The sequence below is a fragment of the Leuciscus leuciscus genome, assembly GCF_965113295.1.
Source record: "Leuciscus leuciscus genome assembly, chromosome: 1".
In the NCBI taxonomy this organism is placed as follows: domain Eukaryota; kingdom Metazoa; phylum Chordata; class Actinopteri; order Cypriniformes; family Leuciscidae; genus Leuciscus; species Leuciscus leuciscus.
Window position 1 is genome coordinate 25,019,215 of NC_138725.1, and position 8,156 is coordinate 25,027,370.

The window sequence follows — 8,156 nt, forward strand, 5'->3', positions numbered from 1 at the left end:
ACAGAACATGAGGATTCACACATCAAGCACCCGCAGTGCTTCTGTGAACACAGTAAACCAGAATAAAAGTGTATATATAACTGTATATATAATAAATAGGCCAACTTAAATGAACAATTAACAAAACTAAAGTGCAATAAATAATACACGCTTTAGGGTCTGTTTACACGACATCATTTTCAACTGAAAACTGAAAACGTTTTGGCCGTTCATTTCAACGAAAATGCCATTTTGGGGGCCTGACAATGCAAGCTGTTGAAAACGAGTTTTTGTGAGCTCATCTAAAGTGAGGACTAGTTATGCCTTGTAAAGCATTTATAAAGGAGATTTAAAGGCTGTTAATATTTCTATGTTCTCTATCACTGTGTGTGTTTGTTCCCTTTTTCTGTTTAGAAGATAACTGAGTCTTTAAATCTCCTTTATAAATTATTTACAAAGCATAACTAGTCCTCACTTTAGATGAGCTCGCAAAATAGTGAACTGACCACTACTAAATGCTTTATAACTCTCTGAATCTACTACATTTACTCACACTTTCTAAGTGATCTTATTAATCACTGTAAACACCTAAATAACTGGTTTGTAAATAATGCTATACTTCATTTAGAAATGATAAATTGATAATTAATATTTAATAAAGTATGAAAATGCAATTATTAAACACATTATAGATATGCTTCTAACTCAATAATACAGCGTTTAAAGGTGTATTTATAAACTGCTTATTAATGTCTGCTTTATGAATTATGATTTATCTGTTTACCAATGCTTAACTAATGATTAATAGGATGCAGTTATTATAAAGGGTTACCATATATATTATATTATATTTCTCATAATATAACTTCAAATATGCATTTTTTTATATATAAAAAAAAAAAAACATGCCAAGAGGGGATCTGCAACTCAATGTCATAATTATAATGTAATTATTATTATATTATTAAGATATTAATAATGTGACTGATAGTATTGGATGCCTATTAATTAAAACATAATTTCTACTCTTAAAAAAAATCAATAGACATGTCCTTATTTTTCTGTTTCCTTTGTTTCTAGGATGTTGATGTACAGAGATATTCAGTGTTTGAAATATTGCTCAATTTAAATGCAACCAAACATATGTCGTTCGGTACCATCCAACAGTGGACCTTTCTTGAAGATCTAATTCAAAACTTTTGAGTTGACTTGCTGCATCTGGTCATTTTGAAGAAACAAAAATGAAATACACAATTTTCTTTTAAGGTCTTTTTTCATAATATAACTTCAAATATGCAAAAAAGAATAATATTTTAAACATGCCAAGATGGAATATCAACGATTTCTACCTATACAAGTGGGGACTCGCAATAGCCTGCAATGGAACTGTGTGTGTGTGTGTGTGTGTGTGTGTGAACAGTTAAGTCTGTCTTTATTTTGTAACTATAGTTACAAAATAAAGACAGACTTAATTGAATTGAATTGCTTGAGGAAAGACCATTTAAATCTACAACGGGGTAAAAAATACAGACGGTCCGGCAGCAACAGTTCAAAAGCAGAGGCGAGAATATCCTCTTATCATTCATAATATAATTTTTTTACTTTCTATGCTTGGTTATGCAGTCCCTAACAATTTACTTGCCATTGTTATGTGTCATTGCACACACACATACATATCTATATTACTAACAGACCAATGTCGCTCTACACTGGCCGAGTGAGGACTCAATGAACGATCTCTATCTATACAAGAGGGGACTTGGCTGCAATGGAGCTGTGTGTGTGTGTGTGTGTGTGTGTGTGTGTGTGTGAACAGTGAAGTGAACTGGCAGTGAAGTCTGTCTTCATTATGTAACTATATATATATAGTATATTATATAGTATATTATATATTATGCCTTTTATCATTCATAACATTATTTTTCTTATTTAATGCTTATTTTCTCTCTTCATAGATACTTTCTATGCTTGGTTATCCAGTCCCTTTAGGGTTTATAGGATTAATCAAACAGAAATAGCTCTTTAAGGAAACGATTTCAGGTCACTATAGTGACCTATATTTAGTATAGCGTAAAGCATACTTTATACAGTGAATAATGATTTTATTAATCAAAATGAACTTCGCGTCCCCAGTTGGATGGTAAAGAACGATACGTATTTGGCTGCTTTGTACATTTCTTGCCATCCCAAACACACTGTAAAGATTTTGGAGGTCAATCTCAAAATGTTATGTCGACTTGCTGCACTGAACATTTTTAGTTGGTTCAGTTGAAATATATGAAGTAGGGATGTTCATTTAACATTTTGTTTTCTGACTGAAAGCTGATGGTTGTTAACCAGTCATCATCAGTTAACTGACATGATTTGAAGGTTAGATTAGAATTAAATGGACTTAGAATAGATAAGTGTCTGTGACCAATTCAAAAACCTAAAAAATTTAGATTTACATGTGCAAATAGCAGCATAAACAACAGAACATGAGGATTCACACATCAAGCACCCGCAGTGCTTCTGTGAACACAGTAAACCAGAATAAAAGTGTATATATAACTGTATATATAGTAAATAGGCCAACTTAAATGAACAATTAACAAAACTAAAGTGCAATAAAGAATGGACACTTCAGGGTCTGTTTACACGACATCATTTTCAATTTTCACCTGACAATGCAAGCTTTTGAAAACGAGTTTCAAAGTGCAAGGTTTTGAAAACGATGCCTTTACCATCTGCATGTAAACAACATAAACGTGAATTTGTGAAATTGGTATGTCATTCCAACCCGGTCACACTAAATGTGTCTCTATAGCACACATTGTGTTTATTGTGCAATTTATACGCGAAAAGGAGTTTCTGTGTGCATATGATACGCATGGGTGGGTTTAGGGTAGGTTTAGTAATGGTGTGTAATATGTAATATGTATTATATGTTTGGTTAGGATTAGTGTTGTAGGGTGCATGACGTGTGTATTCACCTTATTTTCCACGGGGGTGACGCCATTACGTTCGTTTTGTCATCTTACTTCCGGCTGAGAGGGACCTCAACTTCCGTCTGAAAGGACGCTAGTTTCTAGACGTAATTCTATTGTTCTAACGGTAAAATATGTCAAGTATTATATGCTCAGTTAGGGGCTGCCATAACAATTGGATTAAGAGGATAGAACAATTTAACCAACAGTGTTACGAACACAATGTAAAGCGATCGGAATGTTGTGGTGTACTTTACGATTTACACCCGGATGTGCCGTGTCAGTTTAGCGGAAGTCGGATGACAAATTGCGGAAGCGCAAAGTATTAAAAGTGGGCGGGGCGGAATAAGGTGAATTACACGCAATAAAGTGCTATCATATGAATGTATTAAATGCATGAATAAGCCTTTCTGCATCTGACAGGGATAAAGAAGTTTGAATTCTGGCAATATTTTTAAGATGGAAAAATGCAGATTTTGAAACCATTTTGATATGGGCATCAAATGACAAATGCGGATCAAAGATAACACCTAGATTTCGCACTTGTGATGCTGGAGACAATAATTCAGAATCAGAAAACAGACTTAGACAGTTATGTTTGTGCAAATCTGTCAGCATACCAAAAAGTAACAGTTCCATTTTTGATTTGTTAAGCTTAAGATAGTTGTCATGCATCACTTACCTTTATTTCTTCCAGACATACGGTAAGAGCTGTAGATTGCGAGATTTGGATCAGGGAGTGAGCTAACATAGATCTGCATGTCATCAGCATAACAAGGAAAAACCCCGTACCGTACTTTCTAATAATGTCACCAAGCGGCAACATATAGATGCAGAACAAAGTAGGTCCTAGTACTGACCCCTGCGGGACGCCCTGCTGTACTAAGGTTGCCTCCGATTTGTTCTTCCCCAAATAAATATACTGCAAAGAGATACAAAACACGCAACCTGTCAAGGAGGATGATATGACATATAGTGTCAAAAGCAGCGCTAATGTCTAGCAGAACCAAAATGCTGCAAGCACCCATATCAGCAGAAACATTAGGCGTTTCTCAATAGCAAGTACGCACAGTTTGGACTTGCCAAGTCCAGCTCAGGAGAATGACTCCCGAGGACGCGAGTCCGGTAATTCTGCTAATGGAACAGCACGTTCTTCAAAGCGTCAGTCAGCTCGCTCTGCTACTCCGGTTATCTCTGTATGTACATTTTAGGCAACAATAAAACAAAATATGTTATAAAACACCACACTGCCTCTTTTCGTTTTCATTTAAAGAAATCTTAAACATTATAGCCACACAAATGGTGATTGCCTGGATCTCACAACCTGGATCAAATTTTCATAAATCTTTATAAATAAACCACAGATTTGAGCTTTAAACAACTACATTCTCGCCTGAAAAACTCTTAAATTTACATTTCGTGACACAGTAACAGTAGTATTATATGTCAACTGTAAATTAAAAGATGGCGCTTCTTATGTTGTCATTCCCCTTGTAGCACGCGCAAGTGACGATTCTCTGTCAACCAATCAACGTCCTGCAGTTAGTCTAGCTCCACCCTTTAGTACCATACCACTGTGCTGGTACCCCAACGGAAGGGTACGCAAAAAGTGTTAAGGTTCGGCTTTTTGGTACCATTCACAACTTTTGACAGTGGAAACGGAAATAAATGCATACCGTACCGTACCGTACCGCTCAGTGAAAACAAGCCATTAGAGATTAGAGTCGAATCTTCCCTAACAATTTTTAAGTCTCTTTTAAAAAGGTATTTGTTTTCTCTGGCGTATTGATTTTTTTTTTTTTTTTTATGTATATATTATATTATATTTTTGTGTATTAGAGTGTGTATATTTAGGATACGTATTTAGTTGTCTTGTACAGCACTTTGGCCAGTCTTGTGGCTGTTTTAAATGTACTTTATAAATTAATTAAACTTGAAACTACTGATTGTAATAATAGATCAAAATTCTTACTGTCAGTTAACCGGTTAGTCATAGTATTCTCAATGTATTTTAACACTGGCACTTTAGTTGAACCATCTGAATATTTTAAATGCAACAATCAACATAAAATTGAGTTTTGACCTTTGTGTATTTTTTTTACAGTGTATTTTTTAGGGCAATAAACCCAGACAGCAACATAGTGTTGGCCCAGATCCGGCCCACATCCGGGCTGTGTGGATTCCAGATGTGGGCCAGATCCGGGCCGATACTATGTAGCTGTCTGAGACTGGTGTTTTAGTGTTATTATGAACATCGCCATCACATTCAGAGATACTGCTAAATGTAAAAGCAATCAAACGTGTCATTCTTTATTATCAAACAGTGGACAAAATAAGTAAATTTGTGTAATGAAATGAATATAACATGTGCATGCATACTGCTGCTGCTTATCTTTAGCATGTACACTAACTTGTGTGGAAATGGGCATGGAATGGTGAAAAAATGCTGACCTAAAAATGGTTACACTTAATTTAAGTGATATTACTTAACATTAATGAACCAACATACAATAAAACTACCAAAACACATCATTCATGTCTCAAATTAAGGCATTCTTTCAGAACTCTAGTGAAGGTTTCAGCCAACAAACATAAATTAAATATACAAAACAAAAAACACACAAACAACAGGCAGCAATATGCACTATTTTCTGCTGTTCAGAATTCAATGCAGTTTATGTTACATGGTTCATGTTTACATTAATGTACAAACCTTTTGTATAGATGGTGATCAAAATGAAAGACTAAGACTTGTGTATGTGTTTAGCTACATCTTATTTTTTCTGATTTAAAAAAAAAAAATATTTCAGAATAAATATATATCAATGTGGTATACGGTAGAAATATTACACATTTCAGTCTAGCTTAGGTTTTTAAATTAAATAACACAGTCTTGGAAATAATATGTAAGCATGTGCAAATAAGCCTGTATAGTAAATCAAGTTCTGTTGGTCTTTGTGTTTAAGTGAGAAATTAATTCATTTAAATTGAAAGATCTCAATGTTTATAAGATCTTTCAATTATGTTTAACAGTTTTGAGTGTATAAAAGAGTGTATAAAAATGGGCTCTGAGTTTTGGCAGTGGTTGTGTCTAAGTGAAATATGTAGTTTGGAAGATGTAGTCACTGAATGCATTAATACAACATTGAATGACACAGACATTTGCAACACTTCTACAGTAATACCGTAAGTCAAGTCAAGTCATCTTCATTTATATAGCGCTTTTAACAACGTAGATTGTTTCAAAGCAGCTTCACAGAGATAAGCGTATAATTTAAGGTAACAGAGATTGTTTTGGCTTTATAGCAGAGTTAAGTTATTTTCCATCTAAAGTTAGTTTTGATTGATTTGCTTCCGTCGCAACGATCATTTGTTTTTAAATTAGGGGCCGCTAAGACGACACCATTCCCTCTACACAGACTTTAAACGCGAACCTGTGAGAAACGCTGATGGCGTTCACATGCGCATTTAGAATGGGTTCTATAGTTATGTGCATTTGAAATTACGCAGGTTTGGATTTTCCCTACAAGCCAAGCCTAAAAGCCAAAGTAAAAGTACTTGTACCGTAGTAAAATATATTCAGAATCTAAAAAATTAAATATTATCAAAACAATTAGATGTAGCTGAACACATACAGGTATTAATCTTTCAGTTTCATCACCATCTATAAAAAGGGGAAACTTGGGGGAAAATGTGTTCTGTACTGTAAACAATGACCATGTAACATATAATGCTGTGAATTCTGAACAACAGAAAACAGCAGAAATATTTTATAATGCTTCCTGTTATTTGTGTTTTTTTATTTAACGTGTGTTTTTTGGGGGTAAAACCTTTTCTAGTATTCTGGAAGAATCTGATCTGAGACATGAATGAAGTTTCAGTGCATTTTGAATGTGAAATGAACTGCTGTCAAGCTGTAAGTTGGTTTGGAGAAGATATCATGGTCTTTTAACCTGACATCATTTAAGACATCATTTAAGACTGTGGTATAAATGATTGAATGATTTAACCATAACTCATTACTATCCTTGATATTCTAAAATAGGTATTTTTCATGTGTATGTAGACTAGGGTGTGTGAATTAAGTTGTTGCACTTCCCCCCCCACACACAATTTACATATCAATGCAGGAAGGCCTTAAAGGCCAGTGTTTGTCTCAGGTGAGGAACAGGCCAACAACCCCCAGAGTACTGTTACCAATATCTGTGCAACTTCTCAAATACACTAGAATAAACTAGAGAAAACGCTGGGATTTACCCTGCCAAATTAAATTAAATTACAGGTTTTTACAATCACTAGGACACATTTCTCAATATTTAGGTACATTTTCAAAACTCTTCACTCAGTTCTCCTAACCAACTTACAGCTTGACAGCAGTTCATTTCTCATTCAAAATGCACTGAAACTTCATGTCTCAGATCAACTCATTCTTCCAGAACATTAGAAAAGATTTAACAACAAACACACTTTGTCACTCATAAAACAAAAAAAAACACAAACAACAGGAGCATTACACAATGTTTTCTTTTGTAAAATGCTTTCATAAAACAAGAATGACACTATCTACTGTTTATAATTCACTGCAGTTGATGTTACATAATCCTTTTTGATTACAGCCCAGTTATCATCTATGATAATATTGAGCAGGTGGATACCTATAAGTATCTAGGTGTGGGCATTGATCGTTCATTTACTTGGAAAGCCCACATTGATTATCTTTGTTCAAAATTCCGGCAACGATTGTATTTTTTAAGAAGACTTAGGCTGTTCGGTGTAAATCAGAGAATTATGCAATTATTTCATTATGCCGTTTTAGGTAGTCTTTTAAATTATTGGATGCACACTTCATATGGCAATCTTTTGGTCCAATTTAAATCACAGCTTGTACGTCTTGTGAAAACTGCAATGTAAGTTATGGGTGTAAGAGAGTACTCATCACTTCAATCAATTTATGAATCGTGGATTTTTTTTTAAATGCACAGACAATAGTGAGTGATTCAAGCCATGTTTTATTTCCAATGTATCAGCTTCTGCCATCATGGAGACGGTATAGAGTCCCACTGAGTAAGAGGAACCGTTACAAAAAAATCATTTATTCCTGTATCTATTAATATGTTAAATAGCAAGATGTAGTAATGCCGTTTTTTTAAAACTCTTTTTGGTTTGTGTGTGTGTGTATATGTTGTGTACTAATGCAGCTTTGAGTCCAAG